We start from the raw sequence: 23,791 nt of genomic DNA, 5'->3' as shown, positions 1-23,791 counted from the left end.
ATAGACCTGTTAGAGTTTTGTTTCAAGAAGTAAGAAGGGCAAATCCGATTTCTCAAATAAATGTGGAAAGAAATATGAAATTAGAATATGTTGTACTATGCCTTTCTTGACACCAAAATGAGATAATTCGAATTGCATGCATTTTTTGCGATTTTGGTTGACTATTTCTCGGATTCGCCCATATCCGACTGAAGTATCTAAGTAAAATGTTGGTGTAGCGTAGAATGCTTCGTTTAACACATACTCCTCAGCTACATAGTACTAGTATAAAGTCGCAAATGCGAGCTGGAATTGCGTTCAACTTCATATTCCTTGCACACAATTGTTTATTTGCCATGGAGATCTGAGCAATCGTAAGTCACCGCAAAGCATTTGTTGCCAGTTGGAATATTTCGCAACAATGAAGCAAATGTGAGTTTTCAAAAAGCTAACAGAGTCGTTAAGAACTTCGTCACTCACCCCTTGAGTGTCGACAGTTCAAATGGAAATGCAATTGTTAAGCGGCAGTGTTTGTGGAATCTTTGGCCTGACTTGCACCTCATGGGCATTCGATTCTAAAATTTGGCTTATTGTAGGAGGAGACTGAGTTGGACTTTTGCAGATAAAGATACTATTCGCCTTAGTGATTGTACTCACACAGAAAATCTTTGACGGGAGTTAGTCGGTACTTGTACTTGCGAATCCTTTGAATGCAGGACGCATTTTGGAATTTAGTGCTTTCCTGTCATTGGTATACCACATCGGTTCCCAATCGGTGGGTCGCGGAAGGGGTACAGGTGGGTCGCGAATCCAACCTAAACATTTCAGAAACAATTGAATAAACCATCAGAAACGATAAGACAAACATAAGATTAAAGACATCTTGATCAAATCCTGACATTGATCTCATTAATCTCGTATTTTTACTTAAAAACAGCAATTTTACATATTCATAGATTGTGGTAACAATTTTCTCAACTGTAACACCGTGTGACAATCAATTTTACACACAAAAATTCTATTATTCGCGAAACTAGGAGCCGAAAATAAGGAAACTAACTATGTACATTTTGAGTGTTTCTCTCTGACGTCAGGATTTTTCTTAAACTTTTAAATTTTAAGGATATGACTAATTCAAAAAATTATTTAAAAAACTTATTGCAATGCAATATAACAACGTGGATTTCATATAAAAGAGAACATTCTGTAGAATTAGAAATGTACTGAAAAAGTCCTTTTAAAATTTTATTCTTGAACATCCTACGAAATTCGCAATAAGTATTTTTGAAAAAATTTTATGTTATGTTATATCAAGTAAAAACACCTCTTTGAGGTAAAATTTTTGAGTGACGAAAGCTGAACTACAAACACAAAATTTATGGTACCAATTTCGTGATGAATTTTTATACCTTTCATGAGCATGAAATGGTATTATAACTTTGGTCCGATGTTTGTAAGTACCAGAATAAGAAGAGATAGACCCATTTAAATGTATACTTAAATGATCAGAACGGCGAGCTGAGTCGATTTAGCCATGTCCGTCTGTCTGTCTGTCTGTCTGTCTGTCCGTCTGTTTGTATGCAATCTAGTCTCTCAGTTTTCGAGATATCCGGATCAAATTTGGTAGGTGGGTGTATTTTTATAATGTATTAATCATTTGTCGGAACCGGAAGAATCGGACCACTATAACATATAGCTCCCATACAACTGATTGTTCAGATATGAGATTTTTCGTTAAAACTTCTCCATTTATGCAGCTAGGAACATGCAATTTTTCAATACTTCCACCCATTATCAACAGAAAATTTAGAGTGAAAATTACAAAGATCGAGTTACTATAACCTATAGCTCTCATACAACTGATTGTTCAGATATAAGATTTTTCGTTATAACTCCTCCATTTAAGTAGCTAGGCACATGAAATTTTGCACTGTGGTCACTCATTTTGAAAAAAATACTTTCGTTGAGAATGGCGAAGATCGGGTCGCTATAACCTATATCCACCATACAACTGATTGTTCAGATATGAGATTTTTTGCCATAACTTCTTCATTTATGCAGTTAGGAACATAAAAATTCGCACCATTTTCAATCTTTATTAACAGAATACTTATGGTGAAAATAACAAAGATCGGGTCACTATAACATATATCTCCCATACAACTGATTGTTCAGTTATGAGAACTTTCGTTATAACTCCGCCATTTATGCAGCTAAAAACATACAATTTCGCATTATTTTCACTCCTTATCAACAGAAAGTTTACAGTAAAATTAATAAAGATCGGATCACTATAACCTGTTTATTGCGCTCATGCAACCGATTGTTCAGATGTGGGGTTTTACTGTAACACTCCTTTATTTGGACAGCTAAAACTGATATATTTCTTAAGCTATTTTATAAACAATAATACAAAGTCTACTGAGAAAATCGTCAAAATGTATGCTGTATGAGCTTTATCTCTTATACCACTGATTGTTCAGATACCAGTTTTTGCGATATATCTCCTTTATGTAAGAAGCTAAACCCATTAAATTGTGTTACCGGTTTACATACCGATCACACAGCAGTGAAAATCACTCTGATTGTTTAGATATGATTTCTTATATATTTAGAGGAGGTACTATGCCTGCTGTGAATATATATGAGATGCTCATGAAAGGTATGAAGCCTTCGGCACAGTCGAAGACAGCGCTGCTCTTACTTGTTTTCACTGCCCTGGAAACGGTTAGAAAATATTTTGATTTACTCGGAACGTTGGAAAGTTCTGTCTATTGATAGAAACACAAAATAAAAAACAGGAATTTAGCAACGATTGGTATGAATAAAACTAATTCAAAGAACACATCTTATAATTTTTTAGAGCGGTGGCAACTCTGTAGAAATTCTAAGTACTAAAGATAATACCCCTATTGACACAGATTATATAAAGCAAAATCGTCCAAATCTGTACAGCTATTTTCGAGATTAATAAAAATAATAGATTGGCGTTTACGTGTACGTATGTTAGTGTCTGGCCGAGCTGCTCCGATTTGTGGCGTGCGTCCTGATATCGTCACACAAAGGTAAGGGATGATTGTATTTCTATGGGAAGCTGTTTTTCATGGCAAAAATACACTCGGAGGTTTGCCATTGCCTGCCGAAGGGCGACCGCTATTAGAAAAAAAAACTTTTTTGTTCTTTATACTTTGGTGTTGGGCTGAACCGCGCTTGAACCCAGGACTTGGTAGCGCGCACTGCCAACAACTACACCGCAGCGGCCGCACATTAGAGATTGGCGTTGTAAAAAAATCTCTACTTTGCTATGTTAGGATAAAAAGTAATTATTAAAAATTTGGCAACCCTACTAACAAAACTAAAAGTCTTTGTACATGCGAAGGTCATGCCCTTTAATTTGTTATTTTCTTATTTTGTTATCCAACGAACAGCGAAGATCTTTTAAACAGGTGGCAACCCTACAAAAAAATAATACATTTTTGCACATCTAGAAGCTCAGTCTTTTCGTTTGACATTTACGGTGCAGAACTGATACCTACGCTTATTATGAGGCCAATTCGTTTCATTTGACACCTCACTTTTGGAATTTTGACGAACGGTGCGGATCATAAAGTTCTTTAGACAGGTAGTAACCGTATGAAAATTCTGAATAACAATGGCCCCTCTCCTATCGATGCAGAGTATACTAAAGAAAATCACGTCTAAATCCGTTTTTAATTAGAATGTTTAGAAAAATCTTTGGTATGCAGTTTTGTAGCTGATGAATTTTAGTAGGTTAAAGTGCAAATTTCAAGACGTTAGAAAATTTCGTTGATTTTTAATAATTTTTATTTTTTTGATGGTGCTAGGCATTTTCACCACACCTACCGACTTTAAATACGCACTTTAGCCTACTAAATTTTAACGAGCTACATAACTTCATACTCAAAATATTTCTTAAAATTCTGAATAAAGAGTTTAAAATTTTTTGGTGCAATTGTTAAAGTTGGTTGAAATTTCATAATTTATGTGGATTTCTGTGGCGCTGGTTAGGTAGACCTTTTAAAAAATTTTAACATAAAATAAACAAAAGGAAAATAACCAAAACTAGTCAAAATGTCACTTGACTTAATCAGCTGAACACAAGAGTATATATTTACCAAACGAAAGCTAAGGTTTTGGCCTACACTTGAGGAAAATTAGAATAGAATCGACTGACCAGTTTTTGAGAAAATGCCCGAAATCTATATTTCCAGCGGGCCAGGGGTGGGTTTAACTGCGAATGAAAACATTGTCCTAAAAATATGCAATGCATACTCACTTACAGTTGTTTTTTACACTTTACAGCCTACACTCAGAAAAAAATCATATAAGTAAAAATTTTGTCAGTGTTAAGGCGAAGTTAACTGCTTTCCTGACAAACGTCGGATGTGGCGTCGCGTGAAGACTACTACTTCTGGTTTTGATATCGCAGGTTCGAGTCCGGTAGGAGGTGGTTAGAGTAAGATAAGTCAATTATTTCAATTTAAATAAAAACTAGTAATAGTCCACGAAAATCGGGGTGCTAATGGTCTAAAAAATCTGGATATTTCTTTACTCTAAAAACAACATGCATTACTTTTGGTAGTTAACTTTAACTTGGTATTTGGGCAAGACCGTACACTACTCAATACGTCATGCGTTGAGCAATCCTCTTGCTAGGGTCTGACCTAGAGACTTATTTATTGTTATTGCGAACGCTACAATAATTTTGAATTGGCGACGTTTGAATACAAAAGCAAGTGTTGATTCGCTGGGCTGTTAATTTATATGTGATAGTATAATCGAATCACACGTTTAGAGTCCATTAACTAACCCTTTATATGTACATATTTAGGATGTGGATTAGCATCACAACTGCTCTAACTTTTAGTATCAAGTCATGAGGTGCAACTCCCCTACTTCTACTTGCTCCTGTAGATATTCAGAAACGACGGTAGATATCGACGCCATTTCCACTCCGGACAACATATTAATAATTTCTTTTTAACTATCGTACAGTGCTTATTTTATGGCCGCGAAATTGATGGATCCTTCAAGTGGTTTTGATTAATTACACCAATTAATTTCCAATCGGGAAAATCTCGCAAAATAATCTCTTGTGGCACTTATCTTAATTTTTGAGTCTGGCGAGAGTTCTCGCCATTCTCTAACCCGCAAGAGAAAACTGAATTAACCAGATTCCCTGAATCGCATATTTATCTAGAGTTTAAAGTACGTTACCTCAGTTCGCCCGCCAGGATTTTTTTAAGTTTTCCAGCATTTTAAAACTATCCAAAATTGAAAATAAATAAATGATATGGTCAAAATTGGTGAAAATGAGAATGCGTGTGTGAGATTCAGTTTTACATTTTAAAATTGCTCAGTGTAAAATTTTAAAAATTCTTGCGAGCAAATACATATGTACATCGAATGATTCCTAAATCTGAAATGTTTGTACCAAGTTTCAGATCCAGAATCTTAATTTGAAATTAAATTGTCTCTGTACATATATAGATTTATAATACAAATAGGACCATATTTGCCTAAAAAAAACATCGAAATAAACCATGTAAAATTTATATATGGGTATCTGTACATAGGAAAAAGCGACATTTTTGCTTTGCAGATCTTCCGCTGTATCATATTCGCACGAACATAGCAATCAGTGTTGCCGTTTTGATCCAAATGGATCAAAATGATACGTTTTTCATCGAATTTTTAAAAGATACTTTTATTTTTTGCTTAGTATAAATTGTGATACATTTTAATTCACATGTCGAGGGTAATTCTTCCCATCTTAAAACTTTTATGATTTTCTGGCCACACATTAAGTTTGTTTCCTTTCATTAAACATACCACCTTTAATCTGCATATGACATCACTGTTAGCTACAGACAACTAGCCTGTTCCCGTACTCCAGGATTTAGTCCGAAGTCGTTTCCTTTCACACATTTATCATATATTTTGCGAACAATTTCTCACTAAATCATGGAATGCGGGAACAGGCTAATATTGGCGTTCCTTTTCTTTTTTGATTTTGAAGCTGTCGGATGTGGTACTGGGCTAAAGGCAGTGTCACACGATTTGTATATTTGTACAGACTTGTATATTTTGGCAGTCACAGAGTGCTGTTCTTTAGAAATTTGAGTTCAGCTCAATAAAAAAATTTGTAAACAACACTACTCTTTAATTGCCAAAATGTACAAATCTGTACAAATGTACTAATCGTGTAACACTGTCTAAAGAATTTCATTTAGAGTAAGTAGTATTGTGAATATTACTTTTATGTGATTACAGTGTTAAACACCAATTTGATATGTGATTTTAGTTGAGTATGCAAATGAATTCAACCGTTACCGAGTATGAAATCTTCTGTCCGAGTATAAAATCACTCTGTATTTTATATAAAACCCAAAAAATATTAATAAAAACTGTCAACGATCACAACTAAAAATTCAAACTACCATTTTAATCTAAGAATTAGAAGTTTTATTGAAGATTGATACTTTAATACTTAAACTTTTTTCATGATACTTTTGATACATTTTAGGAAATTTTGGTGATACATTTCTTCTGAACGCCGCGGCAACACTGATAGCAATGATTTGCTCGACATGAAACAAAAACAGGAACGAAAACGAATAAATGGAACATAACAATGCTCAAATCAAAATAAAACGCACAGCACGCAGCGATGTTGTTGGTGATAATAGTTGTGTTTTTTTACAAATTATCCAGTAACTTGCCAGCAACTCTCCAGAAACTTCATTTCTAAGAATTCGCTCTCATAGAAAAAATTTACAAAAAAGTACGTGAACGCTTTTCCAGTAATAATTTGCAAGTTTCATGAACAGCTGATTAATTGGTTGTTTATTCGCAGCATATTCCTAATAAAACAATATATTTTATATTTAAATACGTTTATTTTGTGAATTTCCGCAATAAAAAGCCACAAACAGTTTCCTTATTAGTTTAAATTTCATCCAGCAACATGCGATCAGCTGTTTTTCGTACTGGCAAATTCTTGCAAGTAAAAATGTATGCAGTAAAATCCAGTAAAAACTTGCAACTTCAGCTGTAATTTTTCACTCTCTCAATTTCCCCTACTTTGCAAGTTTTTGCGTACGAAAACGCCAAAACATGAAAAACCGATAAAACGTATATATGGCAAAAAAAAATACATATTGTAGCCAATATTTTTGCCTGTGGTCGTTGGAGTATTTGTGTAACAAAACTGGTCAAATGACGTATTTATCAACTTTAATAAAAATGTCTTTAAACATATTATTTCTTAAGCTATGTAACCGAGCTATCAATGGACAGTCATACAAGTTCCAACTTTAATTTGACATTTGACGTACGTCAAAGAGAACAGAGTATTTTTAACAATATTTTAATACCTTTCACGAGCATGAAATGGTATTATAACTTTGGTCCGATGTTTGTAAGTACCAGAATAAGAAGAGATAGACCCATTTAAATGTATACTTAAATGATCAGAACGGCGAGCTGAGTCGATTTAGCCATGTCCGTCTGTCCGTCTGTCTGTCTGTCTGTCTGTCTGTCCGTCTGTTTGTATGCAATCTAGCCTCTCAGTTTTCGAGATATCCGGATCAAATTTGGTAGGTGGGTGTATTTTTATAATGTAGTAATCATTTGTCGGAACCGGAAGAATCGGACCACTATAACATACAGCTCCAATACAACTGATTGTTCAGATATGAGATTTTTCTTTAAAACTTCTCCATTTATGCAGCTAGGAACATGAAATTTTTCAATACTTCCACAAATTATCAACAGAAAATATAGAGTGAAAATTACAAAGATCGAGTTACTATAACCTATAGCTCTCATACAACTGATTGTTCAGATATACGATTTTTCGTTATAACTCCTCCATTTAAGTAGCTAAGCACATGAAATTTTGCACTGTGGTCACTCATTTTGAAAAGAATACTTTCGGTGAAAATGGCGAAGATCGGGTCGGTATAACCTATATCCACCATACAACTGATTGTTCAGATATGAGATTTTTTGCCATAACTTCTTCATTTATGCAGCTAGGAACATAAAAATTCGCACCATTTTCAATCTTTATTAACAGAATACTTACGGTGAAAATAACAAAGATCGGGTCAATATAACATATATCTCCCATACAACTGATTGTTCAGTTATGAGAACTTTCGTTATAACTCCGCCATTTATGCAGCTAAACACATACAATTTCGCATTATTTTCACTCATTATCAACAGAAAGTTTACAGTAAAATTAACAAAGATCGGATCACTATAACCTGTTTATTGCGCTCATGCAACCGATTGTTCAGATGTGGGGTTTTACTGTAACACTCCTTTATTTGGACAGCTAAAACTGATAAATTTCTTAAGCTATTTTATAAACAATAATACAAAGTCTACTGAGAAAATCGTCAAAATGTATGCTGTATGAGTTTTATCTATTATACCACTGATTGGTCAGATACCAGTTTTTGCGATATATCTCCTTTATGTAAGAAGCTAAGCCCATTAAATTGTGTTACCGGTTTACATACCGATCACACAGCAGTGAAAATCACTCTGATTGTTTAGATATGATTTCTTATATATTTAGAGGAGATACTATGCCTGCTGTAAATATATATGAGATGCTCATGAAAGGTATGAAGCCTTCGGCATAGTCGAAGACAGCGCTGCTCTTACTTGTTTTCTGTGCTCTATGGGCTGTTTTTGCTTACGCGTAAAAGCACATTTAGCGCATTTAGCTCTAAATGCTACTCTAAATGTACATTTATCCATACAAAATTCGTCAGCTAAATGCAACTAAATGCAACTCCATTTTTGCATTAAGAATCTAAATGCTAAAAGCAATCCTGTGATCTTCCAAAAGTTCCACGATTCGAACATGGTTTAATGAGAAAAAGTGGCAATATTGCTTTTTCGCGTATACAGTGGCTAGCTGCGTTTCAGTGATCGCCGATCGAGATTTCATTTATTATTTTACATTATTTGGATAAAGAAACGTTACGCCAATTCAACATCGATGTGATTCTGATAGAAATCTGGATCAATTTGTGATCAAATCTGTTTGTTTTGTTCCCTAATTAAGTGAGGAAATTTTAATTGATAGCACCGACAAACGAATATATACACAAACAAATGTTCGGTTATGGTTAAAACAATTCAAGTTTTTGTATTGAATTTTTGGTTTAAAATGTATTTTTTCCTTTTCAGTAGGGTTTTTTGCACATTATCTTCTGCGTGAGAATTGATTGTAATATATACGGATCTGAATAAGCGACTGGAACACGGCTGTTTGTCAAAAGCATACGATTTCGAACTCCCGTAAATGTACATTTGCTAAATGCGATAGCATGAACGCTCTTCGAAAACATATGTTCGAAAGTGATAAATGTTGCATTTTAAATGCATTAAATACCTGCATTAGTTTCTTTCTTTATAGTCCTGGAGCCAACGAAAGTAAAACTGTGCCGATTTTATCGTCAAAGAAAACATATCGGGGACTTAAATTTACTGCTGTAGGTTAACACACAACAACTCTTACATCGCACCGTGAGACCTTTTGGTGTCAGGAGAGTTCATATTGTGTAATAAAAAAGTTAAAAATAACCTTACTTTATCATCGCTGGCCTTTTGTGTAGCTATCAATTAACTTTGGACGATGCCAAAAATTGATCACTTACACTTATTTAGCGGGACAATGTACCGCTTAAAAGCACTCAAAAATGTCAGAATTTTGGCGAAAATCGACCTATGACATCGCACTTTAAATTTATCATAGGAAAATCGAGAATATAGAACGAAATAACGTTTACTCAATAAGTATTCCTAATATTTCATTGGAAGTTGGAATTTAGGGTTTCCGTTATCATTGATTTCGAAATATATATTAAATTTTTGAAAATTCAAAATGGCGGATCAAATATTGTGGGCCACTTTAAAAAAAATATATATTGATTGTTTAGAAACTTGGTATCCAGGGGCATTCGTCGTCGGTGATTTCGAAGCTGGTATTAAATTTTCAAAATTCAAAATTGTGGATACAATATGACCGACGATTTTTTAAAATAATTATAGATTGTGGTGAAACTTGATACCTAAGAACTCTCGGAGTCACTGATTACGAATTTAAAATTTTATTTCCAAAATTCAAATAAGTATATTGGCAATTCTCAGAAACTTCGAATTTATTTGTGAATTTTTTTTTCTAAGTCGCGAGAACGAGTCCGTAGTTTTTTGTATGCGTTCCTTCAGCTACTAGAATGCAAAATCCAACGTGCTGCAACCTTTTAAAGCAATGCACCATACGCTTTTAACGTTTTTTACGTTTGTTTTATTGAAGTAAAAAGTGGGTGTAACTTTAGTCCGATTTCGGAAATTTTCAACATATAGCTTTTTTATGTCAGGGTTAATAATTGCGCTGACTTTTGTACAAATTGATAGATCGGTTACCGAGATACAAATACATTGGACCAAATTAAAACTGGGGTACGACACTTTAGTAAGTTTTGGCTGTTTTTCTTTAGTTTATTTAAAGTTTATTACTTTTTTATGAAAATATAGCTGATTACTTAACAAACACGATATAAATTCAAATTTTAGGCTTTGTGCAAAAACTATGAAAATTCTGCAAAGTTTGTCAAAGTTTCTACCTTCTTGATCAGCGTCTACAGACAAAATTTTGGTATTCAGTTTTGTAGCCTATCAAATTTTAATAAAGTACAGTGCAAGTTTTAAATATCTTGGACTTACCGTTAATTTTTGTAAATTTTTTTTGCTCCGCATTTTTTTATATAAAAAAATTTCGAACATAAATTTCCTAAAAACTACGGTAAGTCCCATAAAATCTAACGAACGGTGAGGATTTGATGACATGGACAAAAAATGCTTTTGGGTATAATATACATATATTGTTTTTCTTTTTTTGTAATTTTTCTTATTTTTCGCTCTGTACCTTTTTAACTGAAAAATAAAAAGTGCTGCACGAGGATCATAGTTCAATAGTATATTGTACAATGGAGCACACACATATTTGGCTAAATTTTTTTTTAGAAAGTGGTTTTTTTAACTATCTTTTAATGAGAGCTCATAAACATGCCACGTCTAGATCCCTACGAACTTCAAAAAAAAGTTAAACAAAATTTAAAAAAATTGTAAATTTTAATGGAATAAATAAAAAATATATCTAAAAACATGTTATTTCTCATTATTTCATTAAATAGTACGGGTTTTTATCTTTCGTAAGAAGAAATAAGAACCTGCTCATTCTTTGCAATTTTGAAGTCATGCGTTTTTTGTTAATGCATAAAATCATTTTTTCATTTTTTGTCAGTGCCATCAGATCTGCACGTTCTATTTTCAAAAATGAAGTGTCAGAGTAAAAAACTTGGCCTGTAGACAATAGAGCTTAATTTTTTTTAAAGAGTTGCCACCTGTTAAAAAATTTAATTCGGAATTTTTAAATAAGTTAAATGAATTATTAGGAGATGGGTATCAATAGAAATGTGTATGAAAAGGGTTTATTTTTTAACTACATATAGAGGTTTCCCACCTATTTAAAATATCAAATTCCATTTGAATTAAAGAAATGAGGTTATTGAAATAGAAAAGTATCACCATATGAGAGTCAGACGAAAGAGGTTTAAGAAGGTTTCATCTTGCACATATAACGAAGAGGGTTACCACCTGTTTGTAAAGGCCAATTTAGTTAAAAACTAAAATAATAAATATTTCAAAGCAAAGGTCGATGACGTAATCGTATTTGTTATTTTATTACAAATACATACATCGTCAATCAGTGATTTGTTCTGATTACATTCTTTTAGATTACTGGACTCTTAAATTAACTCAGGAATGTTTTCACTCTTCACTTATTTCTTGCTAAATATGCCCAATTTTTTCTTTTGTCTGAAACCCATATTGGTATATGTACGTACATATTCCCGTTACCTTATTCCTTTAACTAAAGTGAATTTGATTTTTGAAATATGTGGCAACCCTTCTACGTGTCGTTTAGAAGTAAAGCATTTTCAAACCCATTTCAGTGGATATCCATATTGTAATATCTAATTCAATTAACTTATTAAATAATTTTGATAAAATTTATAACTGGCAATCCTTTCCAAAAAAATAAAACTTTATTGCCCATCTACAGACCAAGCCCTGTCATTTGACGCCTCACTTTTGAAAATAGAACGAACTACATATATGTACATACCTAGTATGTAAATGCCACAAGAACCCAAATTGTCAACTTCAAACCACATTTACAGTGAATGTATGAAAGTTATCCAAACACAAATTAAACGTCCTCAAGTTTACTAAGAAGCGAATTTTCATTTAAATCCGTCCAAAGTTATATTTTTGCCCACATTTTATATAGAAGGGAAGCACTGTGCGGCGGCGACTTTGCCGATCACTTACAATAGGTTTGTCCCGCGGATGCGATGTAAGCACATTATTTTTAGATGTATAATGCCTTACTCTATGTCCATGATGAATTTAAAGTGCGATGTCATAGGTCGATTTTCGCCAAAATTTTGATATATTTGCGCGCTTGTAAGCGGTACATTGTCCCGCTAAATAAGTGTAAGTGATCAATTTTTGACATCGTCCAATGATAATTGATAACCACACAAAAGCCCAACGACGATAAAATAAGGTTACTTTTCAATTTTTTATAACACAATGATAATGCTCTAGGAAGGCGTTGTCCCTCTAACTGGGTGTAAATGGTTGGATTTCTTGATTTACGTGATTATATTGAAAATCTTATCATAGTTTTATCGACGATAAAATAAGTCACTAAAAACTGTCGTTAGCCCCCGGACTATTACTATGATTTTTTCGGACCAATCTTATAAAAACTACTAGACTCAAAGGAATAAAGTGTTTTCGTGATTTGCTTTTGATGTTACATATATTCGTTTCAATAATTTCAAATGGGGCTCTTTGGGGAATTCATTTTTAGCAAAAATTTTAAAAACAGTAGTTTTGTTTACTTGTTGGATAATATTTTTTTCATAGGGATATGCATTGGATTCTTGGCTAAAAAGTTCTGTGGTAAAACTGTCCCTTCTTTGCAATTTAAAGACAATGAGTAAGCTCCTTCAATAGGGATTTCCAGTAGAAATGATCAACGTCTAGCTATAAAGGGAATCGATGCTCAAATAATTAAAAAGCTATAGGTCTGACCTTTAATTAGATAGAACATAACAATATTCTGATCCGATTCGGCTGGCAGTCACGACTTTGAAAATAGAATTTTGTTCAAAAATAATAATATATTTTCCATATCCATCTTTTTAACTCGCTATAAGCACAAATTTTTCAAAGCAGTCGCAGAAGAAAGTATTAAAATTTAATTACAAAAACTAAAATCGAAAAGTGCTCTAAAGTTACAGGTTCTCCAAATTCTAAAACATCATGACATATGTATCTGGTTTGGCTTGTAAGCTCTGTTTAAACAACGATCTCGCCATTATGCTAGATTCAAACTGTGTTTTTTTTAAATACTTGACATCCGCACTCGCATCCGGATCCGCGGATGTTAGCTGTTAGATATTCGCATTCGCGGATGTCTACAATTCCACATCCGCAACATCCCTAGTACATACCCTGCGGCAAATTACCCTTGTCGCCCTGAACGCCGCGGCAACACTGATAGCAATTAGTCTGTTCCAATAGCAGTCCGGTTTACAGGATTTAGTCAGAACTTACAGGAAGCCGTTCCTATTGACCGAAAACCTGTAAGTGGGAACACTTTTGAGAGTGTAGCTGAGCAACTTTTCCTAGTCAGAAGTTATAGGATTTAGTCCGGAGTTATTTTCCTGTAAGTTCATGAAAAGTGTAAAACGATGAGCTGATTTGCATGTGCAAACAAAAACAGAAAGCGGTGTAAGCAAAGAACCTTATATTTGTACAAAAATGGAAGTAAACAACAAAATATTTGAACATGTATAAATTTTATTAATCAGTTAGTGATATTTTAGCCAAATAAGTGTTGTACAAATGACATGTAAACAAACCGACTGACATTTTTACAGGAAATAGTGCTTTTTGCGTTCCCATGCACTCATAGTTGCCAACTTGGTGCTTTAAGCACTGGATTTAGTGCGTTTTGAAAATTAAAACGCCAAAAAAATTACTTAGTGCCTAGTGCCTTTTTTAGTGCTTTTTTTGAACTAATATTACTCCGAGATAGTTAAAACCTGAAATAATTTGAAATATTATAAGCTGCGGTGTCTCATGAGGATGCGGAATTTAAAAGAATATACAAATTTAAATGCACTAAAATACAACCATGGTTGATAAAAAGCTGAAGTTGCAAACCCACCTTGTTGAATTCTAGGCGCATTGTGAAAAATCCACATGCTGCAACCCTTGCGAAAACATGTGCAGCATTGCCAGCTGTCAGTTGTTTTCCGAAGATAGCTGAATGAAGGAAAACAAAGTGGAAAGGAATTAAAAAAACACTCATGAAACGTTTATTTATAGAAATTTTTTTTGATTTTACATATTTTGGTGGAAACTATGGATTCCATTGCATTTGCAATTATAGCAGCGGAATAGGGGCGCGTTATGGGAATGATTTCACAAAGATATGCGGAGCTGTCGGGCATAGTAGCCATGGGCGCATCTATGTCAGCTTCTGGTTGAATTGTTGAACGACAAGCCAAAACTCCTCCTATGCCTGAAGAACTGGTTCCCAATCCAGTTAATGCAACAACAGCTTCTTCCAAGCCATTAAAAACACGCACTTTGTTAGGTCCACCACCTATTGCGCTTGATTCCGCCTTCGGCCGCGCTTAGGGATTATAACCCTTACTAAGTAGAATTCGCCTTTCTGTGTTGCCGGAGAAGAGGGGCTTCCGCATAGCTATACAACATTTATTGGGCATATCACTCCGGCTACGCCACAGTATTTTTGCGCAGAACCCACATCGAAATTTGCAAAAGTGCCGAATTTATTAATAAGCTAGTGGTCGGAAATTTTAATTTTGAAAATTTACTTTAAATAAAAGTTTAATCCTTAGTTACACGTGTATGTTAAAGATTTTGGATTCGGGTTATGCGTTTCGACACAACAACCGAAAATCATTGTACAAATAACTAAACCGGATCCCAGTTTCTCGATAAGAGGCATCAAAGATTCTTTTTTGCTTGTTTATATAAAGCAGTGGATAAAAATACACGTATGTACGAAAGGAAAATTTATCTGTTTAAATGTACAACACTAATATTTCCTGCAAACACACATCGATTTACATCTTTTATCTCGCCTCCGACACAGAATTGCTTTCGTACAAAATTACGCAAAAAAGCTTACTCGTTCGTGTTTAGGCATCCCACTGCACAGTGGCCAGTTTTTCGAAAAAGCTGGCCAAAAGTCGAAGCGTGGTACAATTGTAATCAAACTTTGTGTATTCGTCTTTATTTTGGTTGCTGGTTTTAAATTTCACCACATAATTTCGAAATTCAAAATGGCGGATCCATAATGGCTGCTGTATACGCTTAAAATAATCAGATTTTTAGCAAAACTAAGGTAGTTAAAAAAAAAGGTAATTTTTTCGGCTTTTTTGTTATATAATGTGATGTAGCGGTTAGCAATATACGCTATCATTCCGCAGGGCCTGGGTTCAAGCCCAGTTTCCGACCAACATCAAAAAATAAGAAACAAACAAGTTTTTTGTAATAAAGTCGCCCTTTGGCAGGCAATGGCAAACCCCCGAGTGTACTCAGCCACGAAGAACAGCTTCTCATAAAAATAAAATCCCCGTTCGGATTCGGCATAAAACTGTTGGTCCCTCCCCTTTGTGCGCCAACATCAAGGCGCACGCCACAAATCGGAAGAGAAGCTCGGACAAACACTAACGAGGTCTTAATGTTTGTTTCTAAAAATCTTGATGTTCAAATTTACACGGGAACTGCGGGATTTGGAATGAATCAATAAACAAGACATACATATTTGTTGGTACAGGAATATATTTTTAAGATAACAATTTTATACACCGCCAACTCGCAGTCATCTGAAGTATCCAAGCTCGTATCTATATTTTCTGATGGCAATTCCGCATCCGCATTTACAACAGTTGATAATAATTTAATGGCATCTGACGACAGTTTATGATTTTGTTTTGGTGGGTTTAAACGTAAACTTGAAATTACAGGGGCCGAGAATACAAGCAGCCGGTATTTTTTAATATCCTTATTCCTTGACTCTTGGGTTTTTTCGGAAATACCCAATGGGCAGGGGTGCCCATTCAATAATGAGAGGCCCATGGATGAGCACTCTAATATAGTAGTACTTTCTGACATCATTTAAATTCTAAAAACATCCAGCCTTTATAACATCAAAATCTTGACAGAAATATTTTTTTATACATAATTTAAATCTTTTAAACATAAACAAATTAAGAATCGCGTATAAAAACTGAAGGTGGATGGGAAAAACTTCAATATATTTATATGTAAAAGAAAATTAGACCGCCCATCTCGACCACTCTCGTAACTATTTTCCTAATCCATCATAATGAGTAAACAAAAAAAAAATCAATCCGTGAATATCTATGCCTTACGTCAGTTTTTAGATGGCGTGACAATGAAAAAACATGTTTTACATACTGTAGATTACAACGTCCATGAGCGGATGCTTGAAAACTGTTATTTCTTTAAAGATAATACCACGATTTTAACAACAACGAAAACTCTAATTTACGAAAAGTTTAGAGCGAATTGCTAGCAACAGCCACTTCGATCTTCTGTAACACTAAATGCCTTAAGAGAATCGACTTGTTGTCTCATAACGATACGCAGTAGAGCCCTCCTAACAATATAAGATGGTTATGGATACGAATGCACCAATTTTTTTTGGACTTTTGGCCAGGGTTTTCCAAAAATTGGCCACTGTGTATTGTCACGAATTTCGAAAATACGATTCGGATTGCAGCATACTATTTCTACGATTCGTAACAAATTCCGAATACGAAAGAGTTGCAGAATAGGGGTGATAGTAGTTTCAAAAGTATTTCGGTATTACGTCGTAAACATGAGTCATCATAGCATGTGTAGAGGCTATTCGATCGTTATGAGCGAAAACGTTTTGTGTATTGATTTATGTATGTATTCTTGTAAATATTGTTAATTTTTTGCTTTTGTTAAATACAAACTCTTATGAAAAGGCATCCTTTGATTAAAAGAAATTTGGTGCTTTTAGTGTGGTAAAACGCCTTTTTTCCAAGTTTTTGGTGCTTTTTGAAAATCAAAAGTTGGCAACACTGTATGCACTTCTGCATCTGTTCTCCTTTTACTCTCATTGTAGTTTGACAATTCCACAGGTTTTAGTCCGAAGTTCAAAGGAACAGACTAAATGCTTTGCTCGATATGACACAAAAACACGAACGAAAACGAATAAATGGAACACAACCACGGTTGCCGTTTTGGTCCGAATGGACCAAATTTGGTCCATTTCTTTTCGTTTGATCCATTGGTCCAATTCTTTTTAAAATGTTCCATTTCCCAAGCTTTTTGGTTAGGTTATTATCACCCTTTCATTTCATACAATAGTTTCACGTTTTAAATTTTTTCTATTTATTTGATGAATATTCCGCCCTATGTTGAATATCGTCATCGTCAGTAAAAGTGACGATACGGCCATCGTCAGCCATATTACTGATGCACTGACGATCGTTTTTGGGATCAAGTAAGTTTGATTAAAAATGGATCGGGTGAAGCGGCCTTTGGAGAATTGTGTGATTTACTTCATAATATTTTTAGTCTGCCTCAAAGTTCCGCAGCGGCTGAGCGCAAGTTCTTTGATTTAGCATTAAGAAAAACGAAATTGAGAAACAAATTATAATTTAAAACTTTAAATAATATAATATTATTAATATACAATTGTAATGCACTTTGGATACAATATAAAAAAAATCGATATGAAAACTTAATTGGCATATTTTCTTGATAAAGAGCAATAAACTCCACTCAATTTCCCACTCCACTCAATTTCCCACTCCACTCAATTTTGCTTCATTCATATGTAAATTCCCAGTAGAAATTGTATGCATACGACATCGCTGTTGGTGGCATGAACTTGCTGATGTGTATACATGCCAGTATAAATGAACCTTCATTTCCAATTATCACGTGTGGTTTCTCAGGGCGTATGCGTACTCTAAATATACACTTGTACTACTGCTGTATGCATATGGCTGTATTCATGTTTCAAACATACAAAAATGCATTAATGGAACAGTATTAAAGCATTCTTACAAGATATGTATCCCCACATGTAAATGCTACTTCCTGATACATTTTAATATATGGTACATACGGGTAAATACAAAAAGTAGCATTTACATATGCAAATGCATATCATGTAAAATCCCGTTAGTGCTGAAAATATTATCGCACAACACGTCCGTGCACTACAATTTTTGTACGAGACTGAAAATATTACAAAACGTGCACTGCTGTATAGTAGTCAAATTTATTAAGAAATGTAATCAAAGAACTTTTGATTACCTAGTCAATTAAATACTTTCAAAAAAGCTTTGATTTTGTCACCAGAAAAGTGTGTGAATCACAAGAGGGCGAGTTTCAGGTACATACCTGCCAATTCACTATTTGACTTTGAAGAAAAGAAAAGCAGCGGAAACTGAATATTTAAATCTTTTAACTTTCCCATGGAATAACTTTTTTTGGAACCATTCTATCCGACTCTAAAGAATTTTGGATAACTGCTTACGGAGTGAAAACTGCAACAGGCAGTAAAATGTTTGGAAATATAAGTAAAGTAAAGTAGCCGCACTCACATGCTTTTGTTGAGTGCGTTTTTTCCGTAATGAATTCAACAACAACTAAGAAATAGGATGAGGTTGGAAAGCCTTAATTCATCTGTTCGAATAAAGTGTTATATGAAGGCTAATAGTTTCTGCTGCAAAACGTTTCCAATATCAAACAGTATGTTATCAATTACTACGTTTATACGCACAGAATAATCGACTTAATTGAAAGCGCATTGACACCGTACACATTTCGCTCTAGTGTTTATACTTACGGCTTTATATCGGCAAAGTAACCGTCTTCAAAAGCAAACAAAATAAGCTGTTTTCATTTGACATTTTATAACTTAACATAATGGAAAGTGATAAAAATCTTGTTTTACTCAGCATTATAAAATCGTGGCAAAGAAAAGGAACGATTATTATTAATCAGCTTTTAAATACTGATGCGATCATTGGGAGTTTCAGCGGAACAGCTGATCTCCAATTCGCTTTGAGTGAGAGCGGTGTTTATACACTCTTTCTAACTGTCTGGAGAAATAAACTACCGATTTCAAATGGAGTGTGAGCCAAAACACTTCGCTCTTTCAAAGCGAATTGAAGTTCAGTTTATACATATGTTTTGAATCGCGGCGAAATGAATTAAAGCGACTTATGCATGCGTATAAACGTAGTAAATGTTGAATAGTTCAGTATGTGACAACAGAAATGTAAGTAATTCAGATATCATAGGTGATTTTGAAGGAATTGTGGAAATAGCTGATCTCGCATTATTATAGATTTTTATTTTATTTTTAGCGCCGAGCTCTTAAGCGGACTGTGCGATTAATCAATTAATATGAGTTCTAATAAATTTAATAATTGCGCAGTCCTGTTGCAAAATGTGTTGAAGCACATATTTTTAAAAAGAAACCACACGTATAAGTGATTTGCGTTATTTATTATTACCCTCTGAAGCTATTTTATTCGTTTTTGGTTTTAAAAACTATATTATAACAATATCTCATTTTTAAAACAAAAAATTTGTTAAATCGATTTCATGAATTTTATTTAAAAAAAATGGCGATTTTTGGACATTTTTTCATAAATCGCGCTTTTTTTTAACAATCTGGACACCCTGATCGAGGCGATACTTCGAGGCGATAAATCGGCGAATTCGAGTTCGCAGGAGAGTCACCTATCGTTATCGAATCGAGTATTATTAGGTTTTCGAAATGTTGTCGTTTCGAGAAATTTTTTTCTTCGAATCGCTGGCGACTCGAGAGCACTTCTGCACAAGGGTATTATAACATTGTTCACATAATGGTTGTTTGCAACAGGCAAAACGAATCGAGATAGATATAGATAAATGCATACATAAATGATCGGAATGAAAAGAGAAATCGCTTAGGTGACTGTCTGTCCGTCCGTCCGTCCGTCTGTGCGCAAAATTGAGATATCTTAACGGAACTTCGTACGTGCACTTCTTTCGGGCGTAGGACGGATGGAATTGAAAATGGGCAAAATCGGACAATAACCACGCCTACCTCCCATATAACGGTAATTTTCAGAAATACGAAAACTGCGATATTTTAGTAACTACTGAAGATTATTCACACAAAATTGATATTTACAATAATTTTTAGACAATAAATAAGAATATTATAAATTTTTGGAAAATGGGCGTAGGCACGCCCACTTATGGCGGTAACCGCTGCTCCAATTTCTTTCCAAACTTGGCACAGTTATTGGCCTGTTGCAGCGTACCAAATGGCCGAAAATTTTAAAAATCGGACAATAACCACGCCTACATCCCATATAACGGTAATTTGGAGAAATACGAAATCTTCGATAAATCAGTAAATATTAAAGCTAATTTATTAAAAATTGATGCTTGCAACAATTCTTTACCAAGAAATACGTTTATGATCAAATTTAGTAAAATGGGCGTGGCACCGCCCACTTATCATCACATATATGTATCTCGGCAACCGGTCTACCAATTTGTACCACATAAAAGCAAAACGTTGAAAATTATTGAGATCGGACTAAAATTGAGGCCGCTTTCCATATAATGGTAAATTCCAGAAATGCTTGAAACTTCAATATTTCGAAATTTAAGGACGCTAATTTACTCAAAATTGAAAGGAAAGGTGAAAAACATATAATTAATACCTGCGCCGGGTATTTCATGCCCGCCTCGGCCCGAACTTAGACTTTCTTACTTGTTTATTTTCCGAATCATTGGCGATTCGAGAATTTTTTTATATTTTGAACCGTGGAGATTCTGTAATTTTTATTTTTCAAATCGTTGGATTCTATAATTTTAATTTTTCGAATCGTTGGGGTTTCGAGAATTATTGATTTGTCCACTCGAGATTTCAGCTCGCTGGTGGCTTGAGATTGTAATTTTTTACGACCCAAGTTTTATTGTATTTAAAAAACTAGCTATCTGAAAATAATTCTATAATGAAAATAAACAAAAGGTAAAAAATGTGCGAAAATTATGAGTTATTAATAAACTTATTAAAAATGTGAATCCGTTTTTAATTTTTAACAACATAAATAAACAGTCATTTTTGTTATACATATTAGATTTTTCCGGCACCGTGTTTCTTGAAATTTGATTTTTTTCTTTAGTTGGAATTATATTGGAAGAATTTCTTGGATACTTCATCCCCAAAATTCGTCTTTGGTTGTTAATTGCATTGCAGCTGAAATATAATAAAGTGGAGTTAAAAATAATCATTTGTTCGCGTAATAACTTCGTATATACGTTAGTGAATGGCATCAGAGCCATTTATGTCATCACCCACGCCAATCTAAGGTGCCCCTAAACTCAGAAAAAAATTCTGCTACATATATTTCTCTCAACACATGATTTGGTAATAGTTACCAAATCTTGTTTTGAGAAAAATTTATTTAAGTGAATTATCCCATGTAAAATGTTTAAGAGAATACAAAAAAGGGGTACTTTCGCAGTCTTGCAAATCCCTTGCACGCTGCACGGTTTGCAAAGTTGTCCCATATGAAAACCGGTTTGTACCGTGCAATCTATGCAACGCGCAAGGGCTTTGCAAAACTCAGAGAATACTCCTAATATGATTTTGTTAATTTCTTCCTTTTGACCACTTTTCTTTAGAATGGTTTATTTTTCAAAATGAAAACGAAGCTTCTCTAACGCCAACAAGTAAATATATTCGCACGGTGAAAGCAAAAAAAAATAAAAATGCATCTGATGAAAAGATGTATCTAAATCTAGTGATTGTAGCTAATGTACCTTTAGGTCAGCAAGCGTCGGAAAAGGTACAATTGTACCTACTTTTTCATCCCTGCCCTGCACTAAGCACAACTAATCGTGCCTGAAGAATATCCTAAGAAATGTTTTTCAGGACAAGTTTTTTTTTAATATTTAGGTATTCTCATGCTAAAACCAATATAGTATTTAAAACCCAAATCAGAATAGCTGCGATTATAACATCATAATTGGAGCGAAGTCATAAACGCCAACATTATATGTACTCAATCGCTAGTCAGTCACCAGTTTAGCCGCAAATAACCCTTATCACAGCAACGTTAAATACTATGCTAATTGTCAATCTAGTCTCATTCTCTGACCATGGAACGGACTATGTATTATAACAATCAAATCCTCACAGTACACGCTTGCAATCCACAGCCATGAGTGCAGACAGTTACATACATACATATGCACAAGTGTTTATCCTCTCCCCAAAAAACTTGGAGCAATCCAACTTCCCATTCGCCTGAGCTGTTAATGAACGTAAAATTCACTTAATTCCAACTTTAGCCATGAATTACGCACGAAAAAGGGACGAACGAGTGGATGGAAGCTGGTAAAACGAGTAAACATTGAACCCCTGCGTTTAGTTTGCAAATCATCTACAAGGAACACCACCCAACAAGTTGGTTATGCGTAAGTGAGCTGAGCAGCAAATAAATGTGCTTTTATCGTTCTTAATTAAGGCAATGATGGGATGCTTTAATACGTTTTGCAAATGTGCAGCGAGAGAAGCGCCCAGGCAATGGGATTGAAGTGGATTGCTTTTTTTGAAGGGACCGCTGGAACGTGTGGAGTAAAATTTTGGGCATGATAGCCCGAACACAATGAAAACGACGAGCTACAAACCATATCTGTCAAATTATTTTAACACGTACTCTTATGTAGATAATTATTTTGGCGACGACCGGGCTACGCGACGGCTGTGGTTGTGGCCAGATTAGATCTATTTCTATTTTTCTGGCGACAGATAAGGTTCTTCCTCTTCTTTTATGTCAAACTCATACAAATTCATGATGTCGCTTCCGCGTTCAAAGAAATCATGTCGCCATCGTCAAAGCGCTTAGATAATAAAGATGACAAATTGGAAGCTGTGGTCGGTAGCTCGTCGTTTTCAATGTGTTCAGAACTTAAGAGTAATCTATGTAATTAAAGTGCACATACATATGTATGGATATATACATACATATGTACATACATATGTACATAGATGCATATGTATTTACTTATGTATGTAAATACAAATGTATGCATATAAAATTGTATAGCTACCCCGCAAACCAATGTTCCCGAAATCTTTAAGAGTATCGGATCGCAACGATTTCGCTAAGAATCTTCAAAGAAAACCATATGAAGAGGTTGACATGAATACGTAAAGAAATTTCTGTACAATTTCTTAAAGAAATATCTGAAAAAATCAGAAAAATTCGAAATTTCGTAAAAGAATCAGAGTGTGCACAGTACATTTTTTCTTAAAAAATTCCATAATAAATCTTTACGAATTATTTAAAATTTCGCTACTGTTGAGAATACATACAAATGTACATATGTACAGTAGAGTCCGGATATAACGACTTCCAATCGACCGGTGAAGATGCGTCGTACTAACTGGACGTCATATAAACAGAACTCGCCTTTCTAATCTTTTTTGTGTATAATTCTGCTATGGGACATTTTTGCGCACGTAGAGATAGAGATAGATATAGAGATAGAGATAGAGATAGAGATAGAG

Source organism: Rhagoletis pomonella, unplaced genomic scaffold (assembly GCF_013731165.1).
Source record: "Rhagoletis pomonella isolate Grant_MI unplaced genomic scaffold, Rhpom_1.0 Rhpom_scaffold_00010, whole genome shotgun sequence".
Classification (NCBI taxonomy): Eukaryota; Metazoa; Arthropoda; class Insecta; order Diptera; family Tephritidae; genus Rhagoletis; species Rhagoletis pomonella.
The sequence above is the reverse complement of the archived record's forward strand: the minus strand, read 5'-3'. Positions refer to the sequence as shown.